Raw genomic sequence first — 22,503 nt, 5'->3', positions numbered from 1 at the left:
GTAAATTTGTTTACATTCTTTGTAGATTCTGGATATTAGCCCTTTGTCAGATGGATAGATTGCAAAAATTTTCTCCCTTTCTGTAGGTTGCCTGTTCTTTCTGATGATAGTTTCTTTTGCTGTGCAGAAGCTCTTTAGTTTAGTTAGATCCCATTTGTCAATTTTGGCTTTTGTTGCCATCGCTTTTGGTATATTAGACATGAAGTCTTTGCCCATGCCTATGTCCTAAATGGTATTGCCTAGTTTTCCTCTAGGATTTTTATGGTTTTAGTTCTTACTTTTAAGTCTTCAATCCATCTTGAGTTAATTTTTGTATATGGTGTAAGGAAAGGGTCCAGTTTCAGTTTTCTGCATATGGCTAGCCAGTTTTCCCAGCATCATTTATTAAATAAGGAATCCTTTCCCCATTGCCTGTTTTTGTCAGGTTTGTCAAAGATCAGATGGTTGTGGATGTGTGGTCTTATTTCTGAGGGCTCTGTTCTGTTCCATTGGTCTATATGTCTGTTTTGGTACCAGTACCATACTGTTTTGGTTACTGTAACCTTGTAGTACAGTTTGAAGTCAGGTAGCATGATGCCTGCAGCCTTGCTCTTTTTGCTTAGGCTTGTCTTGGCTATGTGGGCTCTTTTTTGGTTTCACATGAAATTTAAAGTAGTTTTTTCTAATTCTAAAACTAATTCTGTGAAGAAAGTCAATGGTAGTTTGAGGGGGATAGCATTGAATCTGTAAATTACTTTGGGAAATATGGCCAATATTCTTCTCAATATTGATTCTTCCTATCTATGAGCATGGAATGTTTTTCCATTTGGTTGTATGCTCTCTTACTTCCTTGAGCAGTGGTTTGTAGTTCTCCTTGAAGAGGTCCCTCACATTCCTTGTAAGTTGTATTCCTATGTATTTTATTCTCTTTGTAGCAATTGTGAATGAGAGTTCACTCATGATTTGGTTCTCTATTATTGGTGTATAGGAATGCTTGTGATTTTTGCACGTTGATTTTGTATCCTGAGACTTTGCTGAAGTTGCTTATCAGCTTAAGGAGAAAATTTTGGGCTGAGACGATGGGGTTTTCTAAATATACAATCATGTTATCTGCAAACAGACACAATTTGGCTTCCTTTCTTCCTATTTAAATACCCTTTATTTCTTTCTCTTGCCTGATTGCCCTGGCCAGAACTTCCAATACTGTGTTGAATAGGATTGGTGAGAGAGGGCATCCTTGTCTTGTGTCAGTTTTCAAAGGGAATGCTTCCAGCTTTTCCCCATTCAGTATGTTATTGGCTGTGGGTTTGTCATAAATAGCTCTTATTATTTTGAGATACGTTCCATCAATACCTAGTTTATTGAGAGTTTTTAGTATGAAGGAATGTTGAATTTTATCGAAGGTCTTTTCTGCATCTATTGAGATAATCATGTGGTTTTTGTCATTGGTTCTGTTTATGTGATGGATTTTGTTTATTGATATTCATATACTGAACCAGCCTTGCATCCCAGGGATGAAGCTGACTTGATCGTGACGGATAAGCTTTTTGAAGTGCTGCTGGACTTGGTTTGCCAGTATTTTATTGAGGATTTTCGCATCAATTTTCATCAGGAATATTGGCCTGAAATCTTTTTTTGTTGTGTCTCTGCCAGGTTTTCGTATGAGGATAATGCTATGCTGGCTTCATAAAATGAGTCAGGGAGGAGCCCCTCTTTTTCTTTTGTTTGAAATAGTTTCAGAAAGAATGGTACCAGCTCCTCTTTGTACCTCTGGTAGAATTAGACTGTGAATCTGTCTGGTCCTGGGGTTTTTTTGATTGGTAGGCTATTAATTACTGCCTCAATTTCAGAACTTATTATTGGTCTATTCCGGGATTCGACTTCTTCCTGGTTTAGTCTTGGGAGGGTGTATGTGTCCAGGAGTTTATCCACTTCTTCTAGATTTTCTAGTTTATTTGTGTAGAGGTGTTTATAGTAGTCTCTGATGGTAGTTTGTATTTCTGTGGGATCACTGGTGATATCATATCCCCTTTATCATTTTCTATTGTGTCTATTTGATTCTTCTCTCTTTTCTTCTTTTTTAGTCTGGCTAGTGGTCTATCTATTTTGTTGATCTTTTCAAAAAACCAGCTCCTGTATTCATTGATTTTTTGAAGGGTTTTTGGTGTCTCTGTCTCCTTCAGTTCTGCCCTGATCTTAGTTATTTCTTGCCTTCTGCTAGCTTTTGAATTTGTTTGCTCTTGCTTCTCTAGTTCTTTTAGTTGTGATGTTAGGGTGTCGATTTTAGATCTTTCCTGCTTTCTCTTGTGGGCATTTAGTGCTGTTAATTTCCCTCTAAACACTGCTTTAGCTGTGTCCCAGAGATTCTGGTACACTGTATCGGAATTGGTTTCAAAGAACTCATTTATTTCTGCCTTAATTTCATTATTTACCCAGTAGTCATTCAAGAGCAGGTTGTTCAGTTTCCATGTAATTGTGCGGTTTTTAGTGAGTTTCTTAAACCTGAGTCCTAATTTGATTCCACTGTGTTCTCAGGACCATTTGTTCTGATTTCTGTTCTTTTGCATTTGCTGAGGAGTGTTTCACTTCCAATTATGTGGTCAATTTTAGAAAAAGTGCGGTGTGGTGCTGAGAAGAATGTATATTCTGTTGATTTGTGGTGGAGAGTTCTGTAGATGTCTATTAGATCTGTTTGGTCCAGAGCTGAGTTTAAGTCCTGAATATCCTTGTTAATTTTCTGTCTCATTGATCTGTCTAATATTGACAGTGGGATGTTAAAGTCTTCCATTATTATTGTGTGGGAGTCTAAGTCTCTTTGTAGGTGTCTAAGAGCTTGCCTTAGACAAGAGCTAAGGTGTCTAAGAGCTTGCCTTAGACAGGTGCTCCTGTATTGGGTGCATATATTTTTAGGATAACTAGCTCTTCTTGTTGCATTGATACCTTTACCATTATGTAATGTCCTTCTTTGTCTTATAGATCTTTGTTGGTTTAAAGTCTTCTTTATCAGAGACTAGGATTTCAACCCCTGATTTTTTTTTTTTTTTTTTTTTTTTTTGCTTTCCATTTGCTTATTCCTCCATCCCTTTATTTTGAGCCTATGTGTGTCTTTAAACATAAGATGGTTCTACTGAATACAGTACACCGATTGATCTTGACTCTTTATCCAATTTGCCAGTCTGTGTCTTTTAATTGGGGCATTTAGCCCATTTACATTTAAGGTTAATATTGTTATTTGTGAATTTGATCCTGTCATTATGATGCTAGCTGGTTATTTTGCCCATTAGTTGATGCAGTTTCTCCACAGTGTCAATAGTCTTTACAATTTGGTGTGTTTTTGCAGTGGCTGGTACCGGTTTTTTCTTTCCATATTTAGTGCTTCTTTCAGGAGCTCTTATAAGGCAGGACTGGTGGTGACAAAATCTCTCAGCATTTGCTTGTCTGTAAAGGATTTTATTTCTCCTTCGCTTATGAAGCTTAGTTTGGCTGCATATGCAATTCTGGGTTGAAAATTCTTTAAGAATGTTAAATGTTGGCCCCCACTCTCTTCTGGCTTGTAGGGTTTCTGAAGAGAGATCTACTGTTAGTCTGAGGGGCTCCCCTTTGTGGGTAACCCGACCTTTCTCTCTGGCTGCCCTTAACATTTTTTCCTTCATTTCAACCTTGCTGAATCTGATGATTACGTGTCTTGGGGTTGCTCTTCTCAAGGAGTATCTTTGTGGTGTTCCTGTATTTCCCAAATTTGAATGTTGGCTTGTCTTGCTAGGTTGGTGAAGTTCTCCTGGATAATATCCTGAAGAATATTTTTCCACTTTGTTTTATTCTCCCCATCACTTTCAAGTACACCAATCAAACATAGGTTTGGTTTTTTCACATAGTTCCATATTTCTTGGAGACTTTGTTCATTTATTTATTTTTTTCATTCTTTTTTCTCTGATCTTGTCTTTTTGCTTTATTTCATTAAGTTGATCTTCAATCTCTGATATCCTTGCTTCCGCTTGATCAATTCGGCTATTGATACTTGTGTGTGCTTCACGAGGTTCTCATGCTGTGTTTTTCAGCTCCATCAGGCCCTTTATGTTCTTGTCTAAACTTATTCTAGTTAGCATTCTTCTAACCTTTTTTCAAGGTTCTTAGCTTCCTTGCATTGGGTTAGAACATGCTCATTTTTAGCTCGTAGCAGTTTATTATTACCCACCTTCTGAAGCCTACTTCTGTCAATTCATGAAACTCATTCTCTATCCAGTTTTGTTCCCTTGCTGGTGAGGAGTTGTGATCCTTTGGAAGAGAAGAGATGTTCTGGTTTTTGGAATTTTCAGCGTTTTTGCGCTGGTGTTTCCTCATCTTCGTGGATTTATCTACCTTTGGTCCTTAATGCTGGTGACTTTCAGATGGGGTTTTTGTATGCACGTCCATTTTGTTCATGTTGATTTCTGTTTGCTAGTTTTCTTTCTAACAGGCCTCTCTGCTGCACGTCTCCTCGAGTTTGCTGGAGGTCCGCTCCAGACGCTGTTTGCCTGGGTATCACCAGTAGAGGCTCAGTTGGAAATGCAGAAATCACCCACCTTCTGTGTTGATCTCGCTTTGGATGTGCACACCGGAGCTGTTCTTATTCGGCCATCTTTCCTAGCCTCCCACATAGTAATTTTCTAGTGGACTAGGTCTAGAAGAAAAATGCTTTATTAAAAACTCTTCAGATTTAGCTAAAACTGGCTCAAAGCTCTATCGCATTGTTTCCATGTTCATCAAGATTTCTGTGAATCCCTGTTGCTTGAGTTCCCCTAGTCTACAACTCACATCCCTGTTACTGCCAACGTAAGGCTGATATCAAGTAGACTTTACAGTGAAAGAAGCAAAGGATTGATTACATTGCTATGATATCTGACAGCTTAAATTTCATTGTCCCTTGACCATTTCTCACCAACACAAGCTGCCGGCTGCCATGGGAGCTCAGCCACTCTCTTCTCTGCCGCTTCCCCTCCTCTCTTTCTAGGCTCATTCCCACTTCAAAAACCTCTTGTACCACCCACCCCTAGTTACTGTCCTGGGGCCTCGACACCTCACTCTGTTCCCTTGTCACACCGGGACTACAACTTGTCAAGGTATTTTTAGACTAAAGAAGGTTCTTCTCAAATTTCAGTCCCTGAAATACTCTTTTATTTCTCCTGCCACACAGTTGTCCAGCCCTTGTCCCCCAGCTGGTTTCGGGTGTGGATGGCCTCCTCTTTCTTCGCAATAACAGGTCTGCAGACTTCTGCTCTGCACAGCAGGGGGAACATATGCGACATTTCTGTCAGGAAAGCCAGAGATATTAATTAACATTTCGTCTAATTACACCTAAATTGCCAGTTATTTCTTTTTCTTTTTGGTAGATACATAGAGATGGAGTATTAGTTTTTTAGTATTGGATGTAAACATCATTGCTTATTAAGGAATTCTGCATCTAGATGTTGGCTGTCAATTAGCTTTCACATAAACGTAATCATATATATATATAATATTTGTATCCATAAGTCCATATATGTATTTATATAGTAATATAAGTATATTTTTATACTATTATGTTATATGTAAATGATATATAAATATTAAGTATCTATCAAAACTAGTGTACATAAAATATATAAGTATGCATATATAAATTTATATATACATGCACACACATACATTCACTATGTATTAACTTTTTTTTTTTTTTTTTTTGAGACGGAGTCTCGCTCTATCGCCCAGGCTGGAGTGCAGTGGCGCGATCTCGGCTCACTGCAAGCTCCGCCTCCTGGGTTCACGCCATTCTCCTGCCTCAGCCTCTCCGAGTAGCTGGGACTACAGGCGCCTGCCACCACGCCTGGCTAATTTTTTTTGTATTTTTAGTAGAGACGGGGTTTCACCGTGGTCTCGATATCCTGACCTCGTGATCCGCCCCCCTCGACCTCCCAAAGTGCTAGGATTACAAGCGTGAGCCACAGCGCCCGGCATGTATTAACTTTTATATGCACAAATATATGCCACAATGTATATGTGCATGGCTCTTCTACATAGTAAGATATGTATGTAATCTATCGCTTCCATTTTCTCTCTCCTATAAGGTGCTTTAAAGGGAGGAACTTCACCTTGTTTATCCATATATACATTTTTTCACAATTCCATATATGCTATCAGGAAGCAGGAATGTATCCAATAATTATTCAACAACTGTCAGTTTCCTACTATTTTTATTTTGGCTGGTGGTTTCAAAATCATGCAAGAAAATGGTGGAAAGATGTGGAGTTTATCAAAATCACATTTAACTCAGAAATGAAACTTAGATGTGAAGTTATACACATGAAAATCCTGTTTTTGGTTTGACACATTATGAGCAGTTGTCTTTCCTTCCTCAAATAGTGGGAAAGCAGACTTGTCTCCTAATGTCATTTCAGACTCCCTTTTCCCAGAAATTGATTATGCATATGCACACATGTATTCAAGGTGGTTCTTCATTGTGGCAGACTATATACTTAAAGAACCTGACATAATTTTTCCATTTTTCATCCTTTTGAAAGCTTTAATATTATTGCTGTTAATGTGGTTGTACAAAGCTATAAATTTCTCACTTAATCCTTTTTAAATCCTTCTGACATGTGACCAGGAGTTGGAAATACATAAATGTTAAATTTTATGTTTTTTTCCGTGTTACCATAGCCTGTTATTCTATTATAAACTGTCAACTGTTACCCAATCAAAGTGAAATGGGTAAGAAAAGCTTACGGTAGTCCAAGGAACATTCCTTCTTGCATGAATTTACCAAGCTTCATCAGATGTAGGCTAACTGATGAAACTTGGAGTTTTCAAAAATGGTAGCACAGAACGGGAAAAGAAAATGTCTCACTTCCTCCTGCTTTGCTTCTCCCTAACTTCAGTATAAAAATATCTCTGATTTGCGATCTGTGTTTGGGTACATTTTGTCACTAGAAATATTTCTCTTGTGACTTAAGTATATTTCCTTTGGATTGTTTTATAATTTCAAACTCAAACTCAGTCGTTACAGCTTTTCATCCCAGATGAACATAGGACGTGTTTCGGTCAAAATTTCAGATTTTTTTTTCATAAAAGAGGGCTGACACGTCAGTTTCTGCAAAATGATTTTACTATAACTGCCTCTCACCATAGTGAATTTTGGCTATCCAACAAAACCATAATAAGGAGTGTGCAATATTTTGCTTTGATTCAGGTGAGGTGAGGGGAATCAAGCGTTGAAGCTTAAAACAGTTCTAGGTCAATCCGGCTCCTTCCTTCAGGAGTGTAAGATCTTGAGCAATTTCTTGTCCTTTTACTTAGCTATTTTCTCGTCAGAAAAATGGCGATAATCACATTTACTACAGAGGGTTGTTTCTAATGTTTTGAGGCTGAAAAGAAATTTGGTATTTATGTCAAGTAGCACACAGAGGATTGTCTATCACTGTTACCTACTATCATCAAGGGGTTTCCAAACTAAGTGTGAATTATCATTTTAATATCTGTCAGGGCTCCTTGAAGAAGTGGTTGATTTCAAAATGTGGGCATGGAGAATGCAAGATAGACCTGGAGCATCTTGCGGTGCCAGAAAGTGAGATAGTGCTCAAGAGAGAATGGGGGCATCTTAAGAAGGCACAGAAGCGACAAAATAAATACAATACTGAATTACAGCCCATAGAATAAAATGAATATCCATACATTTGAAATACTGATATAAGCAATAGATTGAATAAACTAATAAATAGAGAAAAAGAGAGCTCTTCTTTATAGAATTCCAGTTAATAAAAGAAGAAGGAATGCTGAAAACACACAATCAACATTAGAACAACACAGTAATAACTGTTGCAGGAAAGATTCTTCAAGAAGAACATGAGTCGCAATTTAAGCAGAAACAGAATAGCTGTATAGTCATAAAATATCTCCCCCAAGATATTTATTAATTAGTTACAAGTGGAAAAGAGTACTGGAAAAGAGTACTCGTAAAATGGAAAAAACCCACAGACTTCGCTTCAACTAAGTGATCAAGTTAGTGTCACTGCTAATAAAACTTTCAGGCATCATCTGGCCCTGATACGATGCACCAAGAAACACACACCACTTCTGTGATCTTGTTCCCCTAAAATGCATAACTTTAATGTAGTAATGAAAAAATATAGACATAAACAAATTTGAGGACATCCTCAAGTACACCTTGAGTATCAAGGTTATGGAAGATAAGGGATAACCTTATCCTCCAAAGGAGATGAAGGAGACATGACAACTAAATTTGATACGAGTTCCTGCATAGGACTCTGGAACAGAAAAAAGGACATCAGTGGAAAAACAAGTAAAATCTAATAAAATCTGTAGTTTATTAGATAATTTGGTACCAATGGTAACATCTTAGTTTTGATAATTGTACTGTGGTTATATAAGATGTTAATGTTAGGGGAAGCTGAGTGAGGGTATATGCAATATTTCCATAAATCTAAATTTATTTCAAAACACAAAGTTAAAAATATATGTTAGGACCAAGTTATAATTCTCTTTCATAAAATATCTAGCAATATCAATGAAAAGGACTGATCTCTAATTCTGCAAAGTTTTCAGAAATTCTATGACTGTCTTTGGTTGTATGTCTTTTTCAAAGCAAAACACTGTTGCTCTTCATCAATTCTATTTTTGAATTTCTTTGGTTGGGTAGCTTGCTTCTCATTTTATATGTGTTTGCTTCTCTCCAAATGACTCAGGGTCACAAGATGATTTGGAGAGAACCAAACACATATGAAATCTTGTATTAGAATCTGAACTTAGAGGTGATATCCAGGAATTTTCTCAAGACTTCTATGCAAAGGCTACTAAGTGAGCAAAGAAGTACAGGCTGGAATGAACCACTGAGCTTCATTTATCATTCTACTTTTCAGACTCTTGTCTTAGGTCTTCATCTACTTGAGGACTAAAAAAGTACTTGATTTCTCTGCAGAATAGGCATAGTATAGAAAGCACAGTAAATGAGAGCAAACATCAACTTCCCACATAATTTCCAAATGTCCCAGAGACTAACACAATTCTTGCAGTGATCAGAAATGTAACAGAACTGTTAACAACGCAGGAAATAAGGCATGGTCATTGATAAATTACGTGTCCACTTCTTGCAACATGATGGAAAATAATAATAACAATATTTTTTATCAAAATTAAACATGTACCAAACTTGTTTCTTTTACATGATTCCACCATCTTGCCTCAACAGTCACAGAACTTCTGGATTGCAATACTATACAAACTTTTTAAAAAGAAACTTTGACATTTTACTAGGCACATCAAATGTGGTTAGTTTATGATTCATTTATGGTTTGTGATGGTGTAATTACAATAGCCATGTTTCTTAAATGATACTACCTTTTTTTTTTTTTACCACATAAAAATGTGTGTTATTTCTAGCAAAAGTCAAAAAATGTGGACATGGTTGTCAAAATGCTCATTTCAATGTTAATGATACTTACAATTGTGGATCATGGTCACAGGTCTCTCCTTCTAGCTTCTCAAGAGTGTTGCTATCTAATTGGAGAGAAGGTTGATAACACCTGGTATATAACCCCGTTTTCTGCTCTAGACCCATCCACAGGAAAATGAATGCTGGAATATGTGTTTTACATAGGATGTCGGACAAAGGAATTTCAGATAAAAAAGATTAAGAGCAAAATAATATATTTTTATAAAATGGGAATTATTTGAGTATCTAGGAAATGATCAACTAAACTTCATCCCAGTCTTGTGTTTCTGGATAATTAAAGGCACCTGCTTGGGAAGCTCTACTCCTCAACTCTTCCCAAGCATGGAGAGACATGATGTGCTCGAGTGACCGCTGTCTCTGGTTCCAATGATCTGGCATGTGTTCTTTCTGAACGCTTAAATGCAGTGATCCTTAATCTTCTCGAAGTGATAAGCCCCTCTAAGAATATAAAATGTATAGATTGTGGAGGAAAAATGTGTCTGCAGAATCACACACAATTTTGCTATTTCAGGCAGCTCTGAGCTCTCATGAAATTCCCCCAGTGGCTTTAGTTTAACAACTTCTGACAAAGCCTTTTTTACTTTTACTATAACTGTAGCACAACAGCTCTGGCCTAGACAAGTAGGAAGCAGGAATATTGGTAGGCATCATAACCCTGACTTTCAAGGAAATCACAGTATAGTTGGAGAGTTTACACATTCATTCATAAAAACACAAATGGCCTTTCATAGAATTTTTTCCACGTGCTTAGCATGAGTTATTTGATTTAATTCCCAAACTAATTCTACACAAGACCTGCTCCATAATTTATGGGCCAAAATGTGGGATCCCTTGCTAAAAAAAAAAAAATGCAAGAAAAACGGCCTTATTTAATTGTGCTGAAGCACAAAGCCTTAGCCCTTCCATGTCCCCGCAACCATTCCTGGTGTTTTCTGCTTGCTATTTTGATATTGCACACACTTATGCACAGGGCATTCACTGGGTAAGTGCAGATCCTCACAGGTGTCCAGGGGCGGGCCCCCAGCTGGTGCCCCACCCCTCGCTGGCACCAGATTCATGCACATGCATGTCCCCTTCCCAGGGACATGCAGCCCCAAGCATGGTGGACAGCCAGCCCCTAAGAGTGTGGCAACATCCACGCCAGTGTGTGCTGGGGCGGGCACCTGGACCACCCCCACTGAGTGTCCTGCTGAATGGACAATGGCACTGCCAGCTGCCATGGGTGTAGCTGCAGCAGGGGTCCCTGGGGCCCTGTGCAGACCAGGAAAGGGGAGGCCCAGCATGCCCTGGGTTGACCATGGAGGGTGTCGGGGAGGTGGGCAGGCAGATAGCTGGAAACCAGTCCTGGGGAGATGAAGGAAGCCAAGGAAAAATCCTGTGTGAGCTGAGGCCCCAGGTCGTGCCCACTCCCCACACTCAATTGTCCCACTGGACTCCACAGAATGCAAATACGAAAGTTAAATTTATTAAAATTTCAAGGCGAGAATCACAGAGCCTTTAATTTTAAGTGTGGAGTCCTTCCAAGTTCAGGGCCCTGTGCCCCTGGGCCCCTGAATCTATTCTTTGGAAGGGTCATTTCTTCCACGTTACCCATAAAGAAGCTGAGGGTGTTGGAGCAACTCTCCAAGGTGCACAGCACTCGGAGTCGTGGTGCTGGGCTTCAAACCCATGTCTGACTGTTTCAAAGCCAACTCTTAACTACAAGGTGCAGCGAGATGGTGACGACAGACGTGGACCAGCAGGAACACATCCAACGGTGAAGTACAGCACTTGCACCTAAGCAAGGGAAGGGTGCTGGGACTGGGAGGATCTCATTGGGGGCAAGTCATAGCAAGGACCAAAGGAAATAAAGAAGGGGAAAGACCCTTGGGTAAAGTGTTTAGGGTTCCTAAAAGCAAGGGGAAGGGATGACTATGGTGAGATACATGGCACCATAGTGAATACCAAATGGGAAGCAGGGTGGAGAGGAGAGTAAGCAGTTGTCTAAGGGGACTTCCATGCACGGGCATGAAAAACGGAGGAGGAACTCAGAATTCATAGAAGGAACTACAGGGAGCCACTGGGGAATAAGGAGCCAAATGTCAGTCATAGCCCAAGTCACTGGATCCACGTGGCTTGAGAGGCCCTGGAACATTCTAGATGACTAGTCATGAATGAAAGAAAATCGACAGTGGTGAAGGAACTGGCAAGTCCTGGATTGTATTTTGAGTCAACGACAGCAACTCTCATTCAGAGAAGAATGTCTAGGTAGTAAAAGGATTTTAATAACATGCTTTTTTCAGAGCATGAGAATCTAAGTTAAGCCATGGCTGAGTTGTATTCATTCCAATTTAACCTCTACAGTAACTCTACCAATATTGACCTGACGGAAGCACTTTCTTGCGTGGCAGGTCTCACTGCTGTTTCTCCACATTGGTAAATTAATCTGGAGATTATCTACAGCTGTACACCGTTTTCCAAGACTCTCTTAGAGATAACGAGTGAGGAAGATGGCGGAGATGCAAACCGTGATACACTGTAGGAAACTTGCTGCAATATTTTCAATGACTTTTTTTGTGTAAGAAAGGCAGGAATCAGACAATTACTGGCACCACAAGTAAGTCACCCAGTCGGAACACCTTGGAGTCACAGCCTCCATCTCTACCCTATGCCCATCCATGGACGTGAAACAGGAAAAGTTCCCTTGTCCCCCAAAGTCTGGGAGGTCTTGACCGGCCTGATAAGGGTGGAGGGTTTTTGTTTTGGTTTTTTTTTTTTTTGGTTTTGGTTTTGGTTTTTGTGTGTTTTTTTTTTTTTTTAGACGGAGCCTTGCTCTGTCGCCCAGGCTGGAGTGCAGTGGCACGATCTCGGCTCACTGCAAGCTTAGGGTAGAGTTTTTAAACCTGTCAAGGGAAGCAGAGCCTCGTACCTGCAGGAAACAGAGAGGTGGCAGGATTTCGGAAGAGAGGCAGACCCGACAGTTTCGCATTCTTTCACACTCACCTTCCAGGATCTCAGGCGAGATCCCCAGTTGAAACGGGAAAAGTTCCTTTGTCCCTGTGGCAGGGCTTGCAATGGGGGAGTGGAGTGGTTCGCCTCTTCCGTGCCCCGCTGCTCAGACTTCTAGGGGAGCATACAGACGGGCAGGCTGTGGGGCTCCAACCCCAGGGCAGCGTCTAGGGATGAATGTTTACAGCTCCTGAAGCCCCAGTGGGCATGTGTTACAGGGTACTCTTTTAGTTTAGCTGGGTATACACAGCTCGTGTTAGCTCAATTAAACCCCTGCCTTATCGCAAGGACAGAGGGCTTTGTGTATCCCAGGGTTCTTGCCTTGGTGTACCAGAAGTCGGATCACACCATGGGCTTGGAGAATGAGCACAAGGTTTTACTGAGTGGAGATAACAGATGGCTGAAGCCAAAAGGGGATGGAGTGGGAAGGGTTTCCCCCTGGATCCCGGCAGCTCAGCAGCCCGGGCTCCCCTCTGACTGCCCCAACCAAACTCCACGTTGTTGTTCTGCAAATCGGTGGCCTGCCAGCATGCAGGTGCCTGTCACTGTATTCTTCTCGACGTCCAGCCACCCATGTGTTCCATTGCTTATCTGCTCCTCTCCACGTCCAGCAGCTTGTGTGTCTGCCTGCTAGGGTCTCAGGGGGTTTTATAGGCCCAGGATGGGGCCGTGGCAGGCAAGGGTGGTCTTGGGAAATGAAACAAAAATGCCTGTCCTCACCTAAGTCCGTGAGGGTGGAGCCCTAGCCAGGGACCATGGCCTTCCTCTACCCAGCACTTCCCCTGTTCCCTATCATTTAAAGGCACCACGCCCTTCCCTTCCCAGCATTTCCCTTCCATATCAGAAGCATGGTGCAATGGTCTCATACAGAAGAGAAAAGAGCTTAACTGTGGCTGAAACCAGTATCTTTGCTGCATAGCATTTGTTTTAAGGTTTTTCTGTCTCAGCCAAGTTTTTGTGCATTTCAGGGTGGTGCATAATGTCGCCAACAAAGCTTTCTGGATGATTGCTAGCGAATTCAAAGAGTTTCACATTGCCAAGCCCAATTTATCCATTTCAACCGCTCCACCGAAGTTAGCTTATCCTCAGGAAAGCTATGTCTATGCTTGGAAGACTAGCTGACCACAAAATAGAACTCTGCATTCTGCAAAGCATGCTCTATGCCTATTGCACTTGGATAATGCCTTTCTTCATGGTTATCCAGCATGCTTGGGCTCTCTGCCACTCCTGGGAGTGTAGCTCATCACAGTGATGTTCACAGACAGATCTCCACAAGAGAGGTTTAGAGCTCAACACATTAGCCTCAGATATTCCTCATAACACAGACACAGGTAGGCATTATATAAAGTTTAACATCATCCATGCACACAGATGCATATACATATACAGAGATGATAGCCAACAAAAAAAAAAAGGCAAAGAAATACATATGTTGGTTTTATAATATTTTTATGTAGATTTCAAAAAAAAAGGAAATGGAGTTTAGTATTAGTAGATAGTTTGCTAGGGCCACCGTAACGAAGTACCACAGACTAGGCAGATTACACAGTAGAAATTTATTGTCTCACAGTTTTGGAGGCTAGAAGTCCAAGGTCAAGGTGTCAGCAGGGTTTGTTTCTTCTAAAGTCTCTCTCCTTAGCTTATATACAAAATGCTTAAGATGGTCATCTTCTCCCTGTGTCTTCACATGGTCTTCCCCTTCTATGTGCCTGAGTCTTCATTTCCTCTTTGTATAAGGTCATCAGTTAGATTAGATTAGGGCTCACTGGAATGACTTCATTTTACCTTAGTTAGCTCTTTGAAGACCCTGTCTCCAAATTCAGTCCCATTGTGATGTACCGAGGGTTAGGACTTTGGCATATGAATTTGTTGGGCGGGGGGGACAATTCAACCATAACAGGTCGTATCCCATATAATAACTTTATTTTATGAGATACAGTCTGGATGTAACTGTAGGAATCAATTTAGGGTATGATGTTCACACCTCAATAGTGAGTTTCAAAAATATAATTGATTTGACTTTGCATGATAACTCTCTTAAGGAAAGACTTTTTGTCTGTTTTTGCTTCCCATCACTCAATTAACTCTTAATTCAACATTCATTGTACACAAGATGCAGCTAACTTGCTATGAATAGTAAAAGATTCCTAGATGTCTAAGACGCAGCCCTCATTGTCAACATCGTTTCAAATATTGATAACTCATGAGATTGTGTAGTTGGCATATGAAAAATGTCAGAATATAAGCAGCCCTAGGACAGTGACCGGGCACAGAGTTGGTATGCATTACATGCTTTGAGTGAATGTTATGTCCATACAATTATTTTTACAGTATGTCTTTGGTATCTGAAGAGGGTAAAAGTGAAGGTGGTACCATATTCTTAAAAATGTCTTTGTGACATTTTCCCAGTGACAACTGAGAGTTTAGGACTAGAGATGGAAGTGTGTCTGACATGAATCAAAAGTAAAAAATTAAAGTCAGCTGTTAAAGACCACCACCTGTGAATCAGTCTTTCCAGTCTGTTCCCTTGAGGAAAATTTTTGAGGATCCCTCGAAAAAAATAAATATGGAGAATTGATTGGGAAGCTGAGGCAAAGTGTTACAAGATTATATCACATTTATTAAATGTCATATGCAGCTTGATTACATGTTAATCCTTCATTTGATTAGTATGTTTAGTTGGTCATAGTTAACAGAACTTCTTTTCCTTCAGACAAGAGTTCTCCAACTTTCAAGGTATGCCTTTCTTTTTTTTTCTGTGGAAGACAGTCTGAGTCAAAAACACAATTTAGTCCGTTTCCCCCTTCAAATATTGTGGAAAATATTTTTTTTCTAGATTGATAGCCAACATATCACACTTTAATCCTTCCGGAACTTGCTTGTGCCAAGAAGAAACCTTTAAGCACAGTTGTTAATAGTGACCCAGGCAGCCGTCTCTGAACAGCCCACGGCTGTCACACACCCATTGCTACAATTTCTACAGAGTTGAAGCTAACACTTCAAGCTAACACACAGTGTTTTTTAAGATCTTGTGTTAGTAATAAAAAAGTCATAAATAATTCCTGTGTGAAGCTCTCTAGTTTTCATCAGTATTTTCGACTTAATACAAAGGCATTTTAGAAGTGAGTCCTATTACTGTCTGTGAAACAATGCGAGGCTGTGGTAGGTCTATTTGAGACAAGATTTTACAGCTATGTCATAAAACATATCTGAGTAAAAACACATGGTCTCTTGATCATTAAGATTTTTCCAATTGAATGGGCCAAGCTTCACAATATAGCGGAATTTAGTTTCTGCTTTGATACCTGTAATGAATAACCAAGTAATCCCAGAAGACCATGAATTTTAACAAAAGATTAGCAGTTCCCTAAAACCTAGTATGTGTTCACTGAAGTACACAAATAAACCTCTTTTTCTGATTTAGTCCAGAATAAAATATGCCCAGGAATGAGTGCTTGGATCCATTCAGTTGCTCACAATAGCATCTATCTCTGGATATCAGTGCTGATTTCCTATCCAAATCTCCTCTTCATGGTATGAGAATATTTTCTCCAAAATAATAGTGATGTAATACCTTGAAAATGAATCAGAGGAGTAAATCAAAAAACTTCAGGTTCAAAAAGCATTAGCCAAAATTGTTTCCTAAAATTCATTTTTACCCCGTCATCACAGAGAAAACGTTTTTTCTTAGAACATTGAAAGAACCTGGCAAATTTTCAGTATACAAAGCAATAGGGTTAACTCTAGTCCTCCCGCTATCCATTAGCTCTCTAGGCTAACTTATTCTCTGTAACTGCAAGCTTGTACTCTTTGACCTACATACGTCTTCCATTTCCTCCCCCTCCCCACTCCTGGTAACCACCTTTCTACGCTGTTTCTGTGTATTTGACTTTTTTTTAAGATTCTTCATAAAAGTAAGATCATACAGTATTTTTCTTCCTATGTCAAAACATCATGTTGTACACCTTAACTTTATAAAAATAAAAAAAGAATCTGGCAATACATGTAACATACACTTAAACGTTTCAGATTTCAGATTCATGGCCTGAGCTCAATTTTGGTTAAAGAGAGCACAATGCGCTTAATAATGATTCATCCCTCCTTAGTTGGCATTCCCACTGATTTATTTTAAAAAATAGTCACTGTGACCAACAAGCCCAGAAGATATATGTGACTATTTCCCCTCGATATGCAGGTGGTTGAACTGTCTGAACTTCACACTCTTTTCACAGCCCAACTATTCCCCCAGGCACAACCGTGGACCCTGGGCGCATAACAGCCTGCTGCCACAGGGGGAAGTGTGATCCCTGTAACTGTATCTCCGGCCAGGGTCCTAGTAACACTCCCTCCACACCCACCCTTGCCCGTACTCCGGCTTTGGCTGCATAGTTTCAAGATTCAAGGAAGCCCTGGGAATAAACCATAGGATGGAATCATTCAGCAAGTCCCTTAAGCTAAGTGTTTTTAATGCTACTTGGCTTATTCCAGGTTCTTAAGTTACATCCACTCCCAGTGTGCTGTTCTGGCCGTGGGTGGCCTGGGTAAGTCACCAGCAGCCCCAGCTCCACTGCACAAGCTGGCCTCTGACAAACAGCCACTCCCTGCTCCGCTCTCTGTGGTGGAGAGAGGTGGAGAGCTCCCTCCTGGTCACAAGGAACAAACAGGCCAAACTGTGATCTCAGCGCATTAAACACGTTCCTAGGTTGGAACTAAATTTCTGTGGCATACTCACATTTCACCTAAGAGACCAACCAAATAGTTTCATAACTTTTGTACACACACACACACAGCAAGAAAGTATAATTAACAAATCACCTTTTACATTTTAAGCAAATAAGCTCGTGGATAAGAAACACATTATGCTTTTGTTACTAATCGTTAGTAAATAAAACTGATTTTGGATTTTGGCAGTATATTTTAAATTTTGTATAACTATATATGGCCCAAATTCATAACAAGAATGAACACATAAATCATTAATTACCAAAAAACATCTAGCTTTTGTGTTTGAAAAAACAGGTATTGATATATATTGAGCAACTGTAATGTATCACTGTTGTAAGTGCTTTGCTTTATCCACACAGTAGCCGGATGGGATAAATGAAGACCTCGGGGGACAGAGAAATTATGTGACTTTTCCAGGGTCTCATAGCCAGCAGGCTGAAGACCTTGGATTTGGCCATCAGTCTGATTCCACAAACCAAACCGAAACATTATGTCCAAAACCCATCACAAGAGAGTATTTGGAAAACAGCAACTGCTCAAGGCCTGTTTGCTACTATGACAGTAACATTACTAAAATTGCAAGAAAAAGAATTATTGCTGCTACTTTGGTAAGCATTTGTGCAAAGAAACAGGATACTCGACCTGACTGAACTAGATAAATGAATATTGGCTATGTCTTCTGGCATAATTTATTCTCCCCACCCAAAATGTATTAACTTTCCAATTTTGACATTGTTCATATTGAAATTGTGAACCTCTGGGCAGATAAAATATTGAAATATTTTAAGTTATGAGGATTTGGGGAAAAATTCAAAGTGAATTATTTACTAAAGCTATTTGGACCATAAGATATTCTTATAAATAGAGTCTGATTTTTAGTCACTTTAAAAAAGTTTGTAAGTTGTTCAATATTATTATCAATATTAAACTTTTACTGATTACATGTAAGTCAAAGAAATACACATCACTAAGTGGAATTTTCATCAATCAGACAAGTATTTCATATATCATAGGAAGAAAGTCTCTAAAATATGTGGTAAAGAGAAAATGTTTTTACTCATTGCAAAAAATCACAAGCTTTGGGCCTGAAAGAGCTGGGTTTGGAATTCTCATTATAGATGTGTCCCTGGGAAGGTTTACACAACCTCCTTCAGTTTCCATTTTCTTGCCTTTGAAAGGCTGACTGTGTAGATTATATGAGATAATGCATTTAAAGCTCCAAGCATGTCTGGCATATAGTATGCACCCAGTAAGTGCTAGTTTTAAACAGTCCTTTACTTTTGGGGGTAAGGAACTTTTCCATGGGAAAAAGACACAGCAATGACATATCTTACTAGGCATTGTTCATGGCAATTGTTTGGTCAGAAGCATAACTTCTCAATTGTCTTTCATTTTGCTATGGGCAGGAGCAACGGTGTAAGAAGGGTGTGAACTCTGAACATGGACTGGTGTGGCTGTAGGGAGGGTGGATGAAGGTCAGAGAGGGTAAGAATGGTGTGAAATATGCTATCTGGCTGGCTGAGACCCAAGGTGCTGCAGAGCAGCCCAGGATGTGCAGGTCAAGGGGCTGTCTGGGAGGCGTGAAGCCTGGATTCCATGCTCAGGCATCTCAGTGGGTTCCCTCCCGCCTCCATCCACCATCATGACACACACACACTGCTCGGTGTGCACGCATCTCAGCACAATCCTGGAAGACTTCTGTCCCAGGTCTAAAGAGAGAATGCAGATTGGCCATTAGTCCTAATGAGGGCACCACACTTTCTCCTGGGCAGTCAGATTTGGGCCAAGGCTGAGAAACGGGGGATGGAGTGAAGATGATGAACAGAGCCTTGTGGGCACTAAAAATTAGGTATGTGACAGAAGACAGAGCAATGTAAAGAATGAGAGTCGGAAGCCTGTTCTAGAGAAGACACAGGAGGCAGAGTCTCAGAGGATGCTTTGTGAACTGAGCCCTTCCATCTAGGCTTCTGCAACTTCCTTTCACTTCAGCTGTCCATCTACTTCTGAAAATCTGAGTGAATTATAGTCTCCTACTTATAATTCCTGCTGAGATCTGGTTTTTTTGTTTGTTTGTTTGTTTGTTTGGTTTTTGTTTGAGACAGAGTCTCACTCTGTCACCCAGGCTGGAGTGCAGTGGCTCAATCTCGGCTCACTGCAACCTCCACCTCCCAGGTTCAAGTGATTCTCCTGCCTCAGCCTCCCAAGTAGCTGGGACTATAGGAACCCACCACCCCAGCCAGCTAATTTTTGTATTTTTAATAGAAACAGAGTTTCTCCATATTGGTCAGGCTGGTCTCGAAATCCTGACATCAGATGATCGACCAGCCTCGGCCTCCCAAAGTGCTGGGATTACAGGTGTGAGCCACCTCGCCCAGCCTGTATTTTATTATACATCTCATCCACATAAAGAACTTTCCTACCAATGAACAACTACCTCTTAAATTGTTAATAGCTTTGCTTTTATTTCTTCAGATTATTTAACGGATATTTATTGTGTTTCCTATAGCAGAGAAAACAAAGATTTTGCTGGAAATACAAAGATGTGTGAGACATTGCCCTGATAATCTGAGACCTGTCAGTCCAGTGTAGAAATCGGAGTCAAATACAAAAATAAAGAGCACAGAAGTGGAAATCTGCACAGATTGTTATGGAAGCGGGTGAGGGTGGGGTCCCAAAACCAGTTCATCAGTCCAGGTTGGTCAGGAGGCATTTTTAATTTACTTTAAGTAAAGGAAAAAAAAAAAAGGGAGGGCAGGGACATCGGGGACAACTTAGGCCAATCCCTTTTTCTTCATTTAGTGTTAGGTGTTATAACATAGTTGATGGACTTACCAGAAGAAGGGAAGTACAAAGAAGACAAACAGAGGAGAGAGAAATTTCCAGTGCAGTGTGTCCAAAGTGACACATGGCCATGTGCTGCACAGACACAGAAATCTCAGACCTGGTAGTGGTCACAGAGCATTACACACAAAAAACAGGTCCTACAAAAAAGACCAAACACTCTCTGCACATCATTCCTTTGCCCAATTTAAAATGGCATTTATTTGATGGCTGTCTTAGTCTGACTACCAGACACTGTGTGTCCTGGTGGCTGTGGCTGAGTCAGCGAAGGACTCCTCAGCTCCCAGCTTCTGCCGATGTTTTAGCCACACTGCACTTAACCATGCAGGGAGCCCATAAGGTCCTACAAGAAAGTTGCTCTCACGCCCAAAACAACAGCGGTAAGACTTGCTGCTCTGTTTCTCTTATTTGTCTAATTTTGCACATTGAAATATCTAGACCTGGAGCTCACTTTATTTTCTCTAATAGTTTCAATCACCGTATATTCCAACACTGGCTATAGAAAATAATAAACACAGATCACAAGTGTATGACAAGAAGGAGGTTGCTATACACCAATTCTACTTTTCCCATGAACTTCTTTCAGTCTCTCTCGAACCCCAAAACTTTCCCAGACACTTAATTACGTATATATGTGTATGCATATGTATACATACATATACACTTACATATACAAATACATATATATGCATATATACACATGCATATACATACACATATATGTGTGTGTGTGAACATACACACACCTATATAATCATAACACTCGGGATGTTTATATTATAACTAAATGCAATAACTTCAACATTATTTAGAAACACTCATTAGTGCCTCAATCATATTGCTCCAAAATTGCTCAGAATACAGAATTAATGACTTTTACAAATGAAGAAATTGAGCATTAGAGTTATGGACACGTGTTCATCCAACCACTCTAAAGTAGAGGTGGAGATAGAATTAATGATTTTTTACTCTGCATTTTGTTTGTTTGTTTATGCTCTGCGAAGGAAGGAGCCCGCCCTCTCCTATACATAGGTGTATTTTGTATTTCCTCTTGACTCCTAGGTAGAACTGGTTCTGTTCAATACCCCTTCACAATAATGATCACAAAGATTAAGAGTAAGCCTTTTGGAAGACACAGTGCTATTTCCACAGAGAAATCTATCTTGAGATGTGGGACATTTTTGTTTCCATTACAAAAATGACAGCTCGTAGCTATGAAAACAGCTGATGAGACGTTTTAATAGTGTTGTGCGAGCTCCTGATAATGGTGCCATTAATCTTAGCATCATTCAGACTTGAGCAGACTCTAGCAGGTCCTCTGCTGCCTTGTGAGTGTTTGATTTCATTATTTTTGAGCCATCCCTGATTAGATGAGAGGCGGTGCAATCGCAGATGTCGCCCAAGGCGGTCTTCTCCATAAATAATCACTCAGTCCTGTCCCACAGCTCCTGGGCTCTCTAGGTCTCCCTGCCTTAGAGGCGGGCTGAACTCTGCTACCCGTAGGTTACCATGCAACAGGAGCTGGGACCGGTGCAGAGTACCCAAGTGTAGCTGGTCACGGGAGACTAAAAAGCAAAGGTATTTGTACTCTATGTTCTCTGTCCATCCTTGGAATTTTTCATCATTTTTTTCAGTCACCCTGAATCCATTCTGGAATTCAAAACACGTAATAATGATGCCATGTAAAGGAATTATTGCAGATGTCTACATGATCCCTTTGAAACAATCCTTTACATTTTAGAAAAATATCTTCCTTTGAAGAAGAGATGCCCATAAGGGCCTATTGGCTCCTACTGACCTACATATTTTTGATTTCCTAATACCATACTTCAGGCCCACTTTTGGCAATCCACCAGGAATTTGGAGTAGAGAGACTTTGAGTTAGATACTTTCATACAATAAATTTTATCTGACAAGTCAAGCATTTGCTTTTATTACCATGTCTCATTTTCCCAGGCATATACACTTTACAGATTCAAAGGGCCTCTCCACTACCCCAGCCCTGGGTAGTACATGTGCTCTTTGTAAAATTTTCTTTAAGTGAGTTAAAATGAGACCATTTTTTCTAATTACATTGTGTGTGGAAAATTTACTTTTAAAAATAAATGCCTACAAATTTCTGAGGCAAATGCCACTAATAAGAATATTCATAAAGCCATCTTTATACCATTCAAATTTTATCTGCAATTGTTCGACTGTTTTTATACAATGCTATCAAATGAGTTTTCTTCCTCTCACATAAATATAGTTGCTGAGGGAGGGAAGGAGAGCCCAAGGTATTTTAATTAGTTCAGCGATTTAAAGGTCGTCCCCTTTATGTGTTTGTAAGTATTAAAAAGCTTTTCTGGATTATACTCTTATGGTACAATACTCTTACTGCAGAGAAAAAGCCTATTACAGTATCCTTTATCCCAATGGAGAACACATTTTACACTGCTGGCTACAATTAATTGCCTTTCACTGTGCAATACTGAAAGAGAGATTGA

Source organism: Nomascus leucogenys, chromosome 5 (assembly GCF_006542625.1).
Source record: "Nomascus leucogenys isolate Asia chromosome 5, Asia_NLE_v1, whole genome shotgun sequence".
Lineage (NCBI taxonomy): Eukaryota > Metazoa > Chordata > Mammalia > Primates > Hylobatidae > Nomascus > Nomascus leucogenys.
This window is presented reverse-complemented; position numbering follows the sequence as displayed.